The following is a 12,636-nucleotide window of genomic DNA, read 5'->3' on the forward strand; positions in this document are numbered from 1 at the left end:
TTGCTCCTGTGGTCTTTTCTGGTAGTGTCCAAGGTATCGAACCTCCAGTCAGTGGGAACCTGCTCCCAAAAGCTAAACAAACATAGAGAAGTAAAATTCAGCCTAAAGTAGGAGCTCACAGACTGGCCAGCTTAAATTCTCTCCAGCTCCAGCAAGAGCAGCAAAAACTTAAGCTTCTGATGCATATGGACATCTACATGTGGACATGAAAATCTAAGAATCTTAACCTGAAGTGAAAGCCTCTCCTTGCACTGCTTGATGCCCTGAGGTGCTGCCACTTTAACAGGAGAGCCAGCAACAGCAAGAGCTTGGTTTCTCTCTCCTAACTGTCTCTATGTTTAAAGACACATATAAGTATTGTGTAAGTCCCTGAACCCCTTGCGGCTGTAGAAGGCACAGAACATCATCAGCTGTGGCAATAACTTCCTTTATAGCCAGTATCTCTTATTCCTAAGGAATAAGTATTCTTCCTAAAGAGACAGAATGTATTTCTTTGACTCATTGACTTGCCTAATGTCGTATCTCATTCCTATACGTGAAGTGTGGGTACTAGAAGGGCCATTTGCAGAAACGTGAGGCACGAAAATGGAATTTTCAGGTAAGGTGGGGAATGGAGCACAAGAAATTGAACAAAGGTCTGTAGTTTTGGATTCAAGTGCCTGCAATATAAAGAAGTCATCTGCCCTTACTTGGATCTAGCCTATTTCTTTCATCTGGGATGAACATAAAGTCTCTGCTGTTGATACTATTATAAAATTGCATTCCAGGCAGCTAGACCAGCATTTTGCTTAGTTCATTACCCATAGTAACCTTCTGCCAAACAGAACAGACAGAGAAGCTTTCTGTGTCAGAGGAAGGTTAAATGTTCTTTTCTTTTTATTGGTGGTGCAAATGATTTAATAGCTCTTTTAAACTGTTCTTTGTTTATCCCAGTATTTCACAATGTATTACTAAGACCACGGATTTTTTTTTTCTCCTGTTTGATTATGATATATGAATCTCATCAATAGCCTCAGTAGATAGGGTTTGGATGTCTCCCAGAGCAATGAAGAAAATGTTGGGATCACATTGGATTTGTTTTGATTTTTCAGTGAAGGGGAAAAAATCCATCCCACTGTGAATTGCTATTGCTTTTGAAATCCTTATCCACAAAAATGAGAACAGCTGAGATGTTTGGATACAACAGAAGGAGCAGAAAAACAAGATGCCAAGAACATAGAAAATTACTGATTTAACTCTTGTGATTCAGATAGTAACAATTTCAGTGAAAACACGGAATATAAGTGTACAGAGTATAATATACACTGAAAGATAGGTGAAGTATTCAACATTTGTTTGTTATATCAACACACTTTCACTTTTCTGCACCTTACAAAGTGATTTTTCCTCCTCTCCATCATGTTGAAAGTTATGGCTAAGATTTCACCTTGCTTTGTCAGTGAGTACTGAGAAAAGTATGACACTGTTAAAATTGTCCCCTTGTCTGCTATTTTACTTGGTTTAGACTTTCTAGGAGCTGTCATTTTCCAAGGACAGCACTGAATTTTCTGGCATCTGTTTTACTGAAGTGTTAATGAGCTTCTGTACTTTCTCCTGAATATAAGTGCATAGCCCTCCAATGCAATGCGTTGCTACTTGTATGCCTGGACTCCGATGTACTTGTGTCTCTTTGAGCTGACAAATGCAACACAATCAGCATCGTTCATCTATCCTATGAGTGGCAGAGTTTATACTTTATGTATCATATATCCAAGTTCAACCCTCATAAATCATGCCATGAATTTCCGAGAACGCATGAGATGAAGGCACAAGGTCATTGCTGGCCATAATTCTGTCAAACACAACTGCATGCACCTTCAAAAGCTGCATTCAGGAAGGAAAAGGGACAAATTCCAAACCCGAGAACTCACTGTGAAGTCTCTGTCTTCACTGCACTTGGCAGCTGCTCAGGGCAGTACATTGCATGTACTGTTCTCTGGCCACATTGTGCCTCCCCAGGCAGCCCATGTGGGAGGGTTTAGCAGCATGCTGACCTGCCAGCCCTGTTTACCCATGCAACTTACCCCCTCCTTTCTGGCTGGTGGATGGGGGACCCTAGGGGCACAGGGGTACTTTCCAGCAGCTTGCTGCCTGCACAGGCGATGAGGATGACTCCAAGATGAAGGGCAGCTCACCCTTTTGAATCCACTCTCACAACTCCCATGCCAGTGCTTCTCACTTGGTCTGAACAACAGTCAGATGATGTGACTCTCTAGGCTGCACATTGCTGAGTTGGATGGATTTTCCGGCTATGTCTCACTGGTTATAAGTGCTGAAACACTCATCAAAAGCTGACAAACTTGACATAGCCTGGCCTGTGTCTGAAATGTGGCCCCTGTGTGACAACATTTTGTATAGCAAGATTGCTAATGACTGCAGGGCTCCCTGCTTGAGGAGGAAGTCGCTGTCTCTGAAATCCCCCATGGCATTCCTTTCCTACTAAAACTAATATGAGTTGTGTCTACAAGTTCTGTCTTTGAGCAGTAATGAATAAATTGAAAGTAATAACTTACTCTTTAAATACTTTAAATGCTGATTTTTGAACTAATGACACTCTCAATATGAAAGGTTACTTCTTACTGAAGGGCAAGTTTTTTCCTTACATGGAGTTATATTTAATTATCTCTGAATATTCCTACTTTTAAAGTATGCATTTTCTGTCATGTTTGCATTTTTTCCCTGACAAACTGTTGAGAACAGTTATGAAACTGTATAGCTCATTTTCTTCTCCTCCAGCATATAAAACCTCTGCATTTGTAAGAAATACTGGCAGGAATCATATATTGTGAGAAAGATATACAAACATCATGGCTAAAATGTTATTACAATACAGAGATTCAAAAGAAATGGGATTTTCTAAACTTGACTTTATGCTAAAAATGCCCATTACTCTTGCTGGGGATAAGTTTATAAGCCAGGGTATACAAATCAGACTGTTGGGCTTTAAGCTTTCTGGAGTTTTAGGATGTGCTAATTCTGTACTGGAAGATAGTGAATCTGATCTCTCTCTTTCAGTGGAGTTTTTTTGTAGAGTTTTTAAGAAGGGAAATGGGGGAACTTGGGAAAAAATACGGACCAAACGGGAGCATCAATAAGGTAAACAGATAAAGTATTACTAGTTCAAAAGTATTGGCTGAAACTTGGAAATTTCAATTTAAGTGGTTTAAATAGACATCTTTAATTAGTTGTCCTGCTGTTTTAGAACTGGGGAGTGTTCTATATTTTCACACCATCCTCAGTGATCAGCTGATATACTTTAGCCATCTGGCAAATCATCCTTTTCTGATATTCTGTATTCAAGTTTAGAAATTTGTTACATACTACATAGCTTACATTCCAGTCCCTGAAGAAGTGACTGACACTTTTTTATAGGAAAAATAGGGAACGATGTGCTTCTGATATGATTTTGTGTCAGTACTTACTCATAAGCTTTTACTGCCCTGTGATCACTCAAATATTCATGAACAGCAAATTGTAGTTGCAAAAGAAATTGAAATAGCGTGCTTCAAAAACAAGCCTTTATGATCACGATCAACTCTTTTGCAGGTCAGTGATATCATTCCATTTTACTTGAGACTGCAAGTGCATTTTTAAGGTTGTTAGAATTCAGACCTACCTCAGATTTCTCTGCGTGGGGGTAGAGTAATACAACAAATAAAGCTGCAGTAGACGTTGCCATAGCCCCTCAAGTTAATATCCAACTTATTGATATCTTTGTAGGGACTGACTCAGTAAAGATAATGGTAAGGACATCCCACACCCATAGGGAGACAGTTCTGATCAGGCTGAAAGATGGTGAGCAGTCCCCAAGGAACAAAAGGGTGCACAATGGAGAATGCAGAAGTAGACCCCACCATTTTTTTAAAGGGGATTTACCTAGCCACTGGTCAATTTACAAGCAATGAGTTAAGGAACGACTTACTCCTTTTCCCTTTCTTTTAAAGTTACATTTAGGAGTTTAAGAGTCTGTGGTTCACTTGTGTTTTGTTTTTTAACCGTGTCTATGCATATAACGCAGGATTGGGTGTTGGAGATCTGCTTTATAACTTTTGGAGTAGAGGGTAGTCAACATGGATTATTCTTCCTTGGAATTAAAGTGCCAGATAGTTAGTATTTTACTCCATTTCTCACAAAGCCAGAGACTCAAAGTTTGGTTAAATAAGTGCTGGGCTTTGAAAAGAATGCTCATTATTTACAAGACTGCTCGTGTGTCACACACTATGGCTTCTATTCAAGGTGAATAAAAAGCCATAGATTTAATTTCCAGCAATAAAGATGACCATAGAGTTCTTGGTAGACCTGTGATTGTAGTAAAAATGCATAGCTGACGTTCTTACAAGCTGAAAATCTTTTGTTATCCTCAAAAATCTTTGTAAGCAAGAGAGCTCTGTAAGGACACAGACTGACCCAAAACCTTGGCAAGGCAGAAGCTGCTCTCAGATTATGAATTATGTTGTTTCCTGTGACCTACACAGTACGGTCTCTTAAAAGTCAGATTTGGTAAGTTAATAAAATTACAATGGGCTACTGAAATCTTCCCTTAGCCAAATCAGACATCAAAGAGACTTGTGGATGAGTATTACGAACTTCACTAGAGATGAGCTTAGAGTGATGTAAATCAGTTCACCAAAGGGAAATAGGAAATACGCACACCTCCCAGCTCCTGACACAGAATGGTGCAAGAGAAAGGAGGAGTGAATGAGGGGGTGGAAAGGGTGATTTGGCCTTTTGGAGAAGCCATATTCTTGCAGGGGCAGTGCTTCTTCTTTCCCAAGGACAGTGCATGTTCTGGCTTCTGCAGTGCTCCACAGTGGAGCTGGGGCATCCCTGCTGGGGCATCCCTGCTGCAACTCCTGACTCTCCAGGCCAAATCTCATCTCCAGTTGCTGCTTCAGCAAAGCATTTCTCCAATGGTTACTGCTGCAGGGAAAAGAGCATCTCAGTTTATGTCATTTAATTCATGATCAAAGCAGTACATAGACTTGTTAACAACAAAGAATTAACTGGTAATCAATACACTAAATATTCAGGGCAAATACCAGCAATCCAGCATATAAATGACTATATTAGGCATTTACAGAGCATTAATAAACAACTACATATTTCCCAGCCCCTGGAACTAAACCCCAGAAGCACAGCCCCTATATAACCTGTATGGTTATATACTCACACCGTCTTGCATGTACATTTATGTTTGAATTATTCTCCTTCTGGACTTTGGAAACAGAAGGAATTGCTATCACTTATAATGGGACTGACAGGGAAGTAAACACAGTTAATAGCCCTTAAAACATTTCAGTCTTTTTATCTCAAATGCATTTTCTTTTTAAATGAAAATTTCCTGTTTCTGCCAAACCTACAAAGATAGGGAGGTTTCTTATCTCTCTGCTTACTTACAGGCTACGCTAACTGGGAACCAATCAGCTTTTATAGTTGCCTTCTGCTACAGAAATGAAAGAAAAATGAAGCTATTAAAGGGATAAAATCAATTTTACTGGATGGTATTCTGAGAAAAGAAAAAAAAAAGTGTGTTGGGGGGAGGATGTCTTAAGAAAGAGGCAAAAAATAAAAATTGTATGACGTGCAAACAGTCATCGCCAATTAACTCAGTGAAAGCCAGCACCAGGAACACAGAACTCATGTGAGTTTTCCTCTGAAGAGATCAAGGGGGTATGCAGAATCCTCATTCAGACAAGACAGTCTTTGACATATACTCTCAGTTTTTCATAGCTCACTTATGGCAACCAAAATTCTGGGTTATATCTTAGAAAAATAAACAGGTTATATAACACCTGTAGAAGAGTGGGGATTCAAGACAACAGTTTGCACATTAACTAGGTGAAAAACAACAACAACAACAAAAAAAAAAAAACACACTCCAGCCTGCTTCCTCACTTGTACAGAGTTCATTTTAAATTTAAGACCTAAAAGCTTTCAGACATACAAGTATAAACTGAACTGATCAAACAGATGTGGTTCAAGTAAATCTTTTTCTTCCTGGATCAATTTAAGAAACCTGTAATGATGCCAATCCTTAGTGTAATAGCCAGTAACACTTTGATAGAAATATGATAGAGGTGTCTCTGTTTCTGCATACAGTTTTCTTAATTTCATGATTTTCAGTATTTTACCTGCAAAATATTGTCATTTCTCTTTCATCAATTCATACACACTGTCTTTTTCACTTTGTTGACCTTTCCTCTCAAGAACTGCTCAACAAAAACAGCCAAAAATTCCACAACAAAGTTCACAGGTAGCTTGCCACACATCTGAGAAGCACAGTGTTTCTGGAGGGAATGGATGCCATTTCCTTTTCTGATCTTCCAGCTCTGAGTGACTGAGGCACTGCTTAGCTTCAATACATTATGCCTTACGTTAACAACCTGTTAACAGCAGCACAAAGGTGGTGTTACAATCACAGAAACTTTGATTTGAAGGGATCTCTGGAGGTCATCTAGCCCAGCCTCTCCATTGAAATGGGTCTTCACAGTCCCACTCAGACTTGAAATCTGTACATTGTAAAGAAAAGTGAAGAAAACTTAATTTTCCCAAGAAAAAGAGAAGTCTAGCTGACTGTATTTCACGTGTAACACTATTCCCTTTAGCATCTGAAAGAACAATGAATCTCTATAGAAAAAAAAAAATCAGTTGTTTTGGCTGAGTGTATGCAGTTAGCTATTCTCTTTTGTATGACCTCTCTATTTTGTACTCCACACATCTGTGCATGTTATTCCCTTTAAAGTCTCCAGCAAAGTAACAGCATAAGTTTTGTTAATTTATCACTTGGGGCTTCGATCCCCAGTTTGGTTCTATACCACAAAGCTAATAGACTACCTAAATTAAAATTACAGTGCCAAATCCAGATGTATGGAGGACACTAGTGGGGAACCACATGGATTTCACAGGAACATTCAACAGCTGGCTGTACTCAATCTGCTAATATTTATGTGCCTGGAGACACAAGATGAAAGTGTTTTAGGACCAATTTGATGTTATACCCTACAGGTGGCTTTGTCTGGCAGTACTTCACATCAGTTTTTCACTCTGGAGATGGGCCATTGGAAGCTCAGGGCTACTATTTTACTTTATTTTCTATGCATGCATAAACCACCTTTGTTTCTGTTGTATATGAGCATATTCTGGAAATACATTATACCTGAATGACTGGGGACTGGTGAAATACACCCTATCCTATCTCTGTAAGTGATACAGTCAAAGCCCCCACACAAATCCCTTTTCCTCCATTTACTCAATTCACTGTTTCTAACATCAAATGTTTTAATATGAGTTCAGATAGCTAAGGAGCAGCAGGGGTCAATGTGGCTGAAACATTTTTCAGGGCAATGTCTGTGATTAAACAAAGAATAGGAACCTCCAGACAAATTCAAGAATATCTACTTCTGAGCACAGGCCTAGAAAGTGAGAGAAACAAATAAACTGCATTTCTGAAGATGGCTACTTGTCATGTCTACATTTATGGAGCAATTGCTTGACCCAGAAAATCCAAGTTAAATTTGTCAGTGTTAAGAGATAATTAAGATTTTAAAAAAAATCTGAAAAAAATCAGGAAATTGCAAGTGCTATTTCCAATCAATAACAACAACACAGCATTTTTTCATCTTTTTCAGTTATCCTGCATTTAGTTCCTGTAATTGATTGAGATGTTTTTTATACCTAATTTTCAGCTCATGCACTTTCTTTTATCTACTCATTCATCTCTTTGTATAATACTTTATTTTTTTCTCCCTGTCTCAGTCTCAGTTTTTGCTGAGATAATTGGCTTCATCTGTAATTTTCAAAAGCACTCAGATGCATTTTTCCAAATGGACTTATAGTCCAAGTTACATTATAAGTCACTGAGCCTAAGGGTTCTTAAGTGCATAAGCAGTTTTTGAAAATGGAACTTAACCTCTTAAGTCAAGTATCTGCTTTTGAAAAGTTATCCTTCATGTAACATGCAAAAGACAGGAAGAAAACCTAAAAAAAAAAAAATTGTGATGTGCTACTGTTGATCAGTATGTATATATATATCAGTATGTATATATATACAGTACGCATTTCACATAAAATACTTGTTAATTAATTCTTTGAACAGAGGAGAAAAATACACTTAGGAACATAAAACTGCAGTATAGTGAAACAGATAATAACAAAAATATTCTAGAAATAAAATGTCATCTTGTTCAGACTATGCTAGAAACTCTCCAGAAAGTACCTACAGTTCTGCAATGATATCGTGTTCACTCTCACTGAAGCTGATGACAAAGCTCCCAATTTCTTTTCAATTATTGTATCTTCGGAGCTTCACATGCATTTCAGAAAGAAAATGTGTCTTTTTTTTTTGTCTTTTTTTTTTTGTCTTCTTTTTTTTTTTCCCTAAAAACCTCAGTATAATTTAAGTAATACCTTCAGCTGGGCATGTTATCTGTCTGCAGATTAAGTGAAACTTTTTCAAGCCTAGCTTGTCTATTAGGACTGTGACAGGTAATTAAAATAGAAATAGATATGATTTAAATATTTCAGCCTTTATGAACTATATTTCCATTGTACCTAAGGGAAACATGTACAGTCCAAGCAGATTGGACTTCAGAAATATTTAACAAAGTTAGTACTTTAAACACAAGTAATTCCATCAAAATCTGTAAAGCTACATTTGCATTGCTGGACAAAACTATTGTGCAAGTTTTAGTACCTAATTCAGTAACTTATTTAAAAAAGCTCTAAAAGCCAGATAACTTTGAGGTAAAGGCTTGACAGAAGCAGGATTGTCATGCTGGTGCATATTGTTGGTGAGGTGCAGAAAGAGTTCTGCTATGTCAGGAATAAGCTTTGTATATTCGTTAGCAATAGGAATGACAAATTATTTCTCAGAGTAGTAAATGGAATCTTAAATGGATCTTCAATAACATGCTAATTTAGTCTAGTGTCTTGACTGTGGAAGTAATTTTCTAACTGCCAATTTAAGCTGGCCATGCAACTGCTTTTGTAAATTTCAAGGTGACCTTTTTAAGGCCATAAGAGACATTTTCGTTCAGTGGATAACAATGTTGGTTCCTTTAAAGACCACTATTTTGATCATGCAGTAAGTTGTTCTCAGTGAATTTATCAAGCACAGGAAATATTAACAAGATAGCCTTGTCAAGCATCTGTATTCACAACAACAACAAGTTCAGATGTTAATGAGAATTGTTATTGTTGTTATATTGAGATGGGTGGCTCCCATATAATAAATCTATTTGATACAGAAATCATAGTCTACTGGAAAGTGAGAAGAGGGAAGATGATATAAAAGGGAATTTTTGGTTTTAGGCACTGGTTGGGAAAACTACTGGCACATCAGGCAAAGATGGTTAGTGATTGCATGGTTATGACTTTTATCAGAAGTAGGGTGTTTACTCTTCCGTTCTAATACTGTAACACCTAACATCTGCTAATTAACTGAGGTAAAAATAATATGATTTTGATGGAGGCATACTTTTTCAGGAACCATCAGAGAGCATTTATGAGCTTTCTTACACCTAAAACCTGAATGGGTAGCTACTCTGAGTTGTTCAAGCAGAGCCCAAAGTAAATTAGCTCTCTGCTCAAGATCTTGAAAATGGATGTGAGTTTACCTTTTAGTGTCCTGTAAGAACTCAGTGATACTTCTGCAAGTAAAGACCTGACAACCTCACATAGTCCATATATCAGGGATAAGCAGAACAGAAACCTTTGTTCTTGGGAAAGCTCAGTTGATTGACATCCTGTAAGAAACCTGGCTGTTAAGGGTCAGAAGAAAACCTCTATCTACACCCCCTCATTTGCCAGTGAATTGGCTGAGCAGTAAAATGTGAATTTACTCCAGCTGTCTAAAAATGTGTATCAATTATTTTCCTCTTAGCACAACCAGGCTGCTTTGAGAGATAACACACTGAGAAAGGAAGCATCATTTTCAGCCCCATGAGGCAATGTATCTTCACATGGCTTCTTGCAACAGGCTGTGCCTGGAGGCACAATTTTGTACACTGCTAAAGTGATCAAATGAGCAGAGTGTAAGCCTGAAAATTGTACTAATATAAAAAAGGACTGCTTAAGTAATTTTGTAGGAGAGCTTATAGAACTTTTTAATAAATTTGAAAGACAAATCAATTAAAATGTTTGCCGCAACAGAAAAACAGGCTTGTGTGCCAAAGCAATGCATCTGTTTCTCTACTTTGGGGGCCTGGCCTGAAACCTCTTCCTAAGGCTCCATGTATCAGTCTATGTATCATCCAAAAGAACACCTAGATTTGAGAATAGGAAAAAAAAAAAAGAAGAAAGGAAAAGAAAAAAAGAGATGTATTAATATGAGGTATCCTTGAAACAATTAGACTTTCTGCAAAGCTAATCAAAACACAGTGACAAATAGCAGAGTTGTTTGACACACCTAGTCACTGTTTTTGGAAAAAGTAATCTGAGTGGATTTCAATTTATGTAATAAGAAGATAGCACAGAAGAAATGCACATTTTACATTGCTTTAGGTATACTTTCCTAGAAATTTGCATTCTTGTCACTTGATATGATATGCTTTCCTCCAAAGGGAGAAATAACTCTAAACAATACGCCTTATAGTATTTCTCTTCATCTTGAGGATCAGTCCTCTCAGGCAGAGAAAATGTAATAATAAATAGTTTGGGCTGAATTCCTTCAGAGACAAGAAAATCACCCCAAATCCATCTCCAATTAGGTGGCAGAATTCATCACAAAGGACTCCCAGACCTCCTGTAAGCTTCTTCCAGCATGTCATTTAATCTGCCTGACAGCACGGTGACTCTTCAACTATAGCCTATTTTATTCTTTTCAGAGGTTTACCTTCAGATGTCTTTAAAGACTTTCTTTAACTTTTTTTTTTTAAATTAAATAAGGTTTTTCAAGCTTGAGGGATGATTTTTTTTTTTTTTCCCAGCAATTGTTCTGCAGTCATGAATGGGGATCTAGGCTAAACCTACTGCTTCAATTAGTTTAATTGATGGAGGCTGGTGTGTGTGGATTTTCTCAGCTGAGTCTAATGAAAGTAGCATTCGGTTTATAGATGATATTTCACAGTCCAAAATGTAAGTTTGAGAGTGAGGAGACCATAATTTGCTTCTCAACTCCTAAAATGATTTATAATGGGATGCTGGCCAAATCATTTCACTTCAGTGTCTCAGGGCTCAGGCAAATGACTTCTACTGAATTTTGATGGGATGATTTAAGAAGTTACCAGTTTTAGCTGACAGTCCCCAACCTTGTAACAAAGCCTATCATGAAGTATGCCAATACTTCAGCTATGCCAGTAGAATAAACTGCAAAGAAGATTGATTTGTGCTGATACTCAGCTGTACTCAGAAGAAATGCATCAGTATGTTGTTCTGCTTCCCCTGCCAACAGTGCACAGGCCTGGCTGTGAGGCTAGGCTCTGGATGGAGAGTTGTGTTTAGTGCAATTCTGAGTCTTTCTTTCAAGGGCTGGGAGGAGAGCTTTGCCTGTAAAGTCACGGTTTGCATTAATTACCTTGCTTGTAAAATGATGTTGGATCTATGAATGAAATGTGGTATATAAAGGACTAACTGCCTATTTTTTGTTAGATCAATACTTAATTTCCATTGGTGTTTTTTTTTTTTTATCTCCTTCATCTAAGAATCAGTTATGTTTTACCTAAAAAGAAAGCTTTAGTTATTGCACATCAATATTTTAGAGCAATCATACGTGATTGATTTTTTTTTTTTATGCTGAACTTTTCAGTAACTTCAATGGGGATTTCTCCTTCACATTGATTGTACAACATGGCCATATGTAACTAACAAGTAATTCTCACATACTATATATATTTAAAAAAAAATACAAGAGGTTAGAAAGTATCTGTGTGGAGGGTTTAAATTAATCAGAACTATGAGGTGGAACTGTCTCCATATTTTTGTCTTGTTAGTGAGACTATCAAAAGAGCCCAAAAGTTTTCAATCTCCTATGCTATATTTTATTAAAGCACAAAATAATAGTTTGGGACACAATGACTCTTTTATACAGGGAGAGGGATTGGAACCACTGTCTCAGGCAGATTAAAGAAAATCTTTGGGGAAAAAAAATAATAACCCTCACCCCTTGTACAACATATCTTTGCAAGTGAGGTCCTTTTGTTCCTTTTAGTCCAAAAGGCTGTATAGTGTGAGACCAGGACATAAATACAAATACACAGTCTTCTCAGCTTCCTGTTCTCACAATATTTTAAATAATATATATATAATGTGCAGTACCTTGTCCTAGTTTCAGCTAGGATAGAGTTAATTTTCCTCCTAGTAGCTGGTAGGGTGTTATGTTTTGGATTTAGGCTGAGAAGAATGTTGATAACACACTGATGTTTTAATTGTTGCAGGGCAGTGCTTGCACTAAGCCAAGTATTTTTCAGCTTCTCACACTGTCCTGCCAGCGAGCAGGCTGGGGGTGTGCAGCAAGAGCTGGGAGTGGACAGACCCAGGACAGCTGACCCAAACTGGCCAAAGGGGTATTCCATACTACCTGGCGTCATGCTGAACAATATATAGGGGTGGCTGGCCAGGGTGGGGGGCCGGCTGCTCGGGGATAGGCTGGGCATCGGTCAG

At 37.9% G+C, this 12,636-nt stretch overlaps 1 long non-coding RNA gene across 2 annotated transcripts in view; it reads right to left on the minus strand.

Annotated features, from left to right (window-relative positions):
- Positions 1 to 6,158: 6,158 nt before the first annotated feature.
- LOC308193439 overlaps positions 6,159 to 12,636 on the minus strand; it is a 57,679-nt gene continuing 51,201 nt past the window's right edge. For both annotated transcript variants that reach the window (XR_013949633.1, XR_013949634.1), the window contains exon 6: positions 6,159 to 6,548. This is a non-coding gene — a long non-coding RNA (uncharacterized lncRNA). The remainder of the gene's footprint in view (positions 6,549 to 12,636) is intronic.

The sequence above is a fragment of the Anser brachyrhynchus genome, assembly GCF_964034855.1.
Source record: "Anser brachyrhynchus genome assembly, chromosome: 3".
NCBI lineage: Eukaryota > Metazoa > Chordata > Aves > Anseriformes > Anatidae > Anser > Anser brachyrhynchus.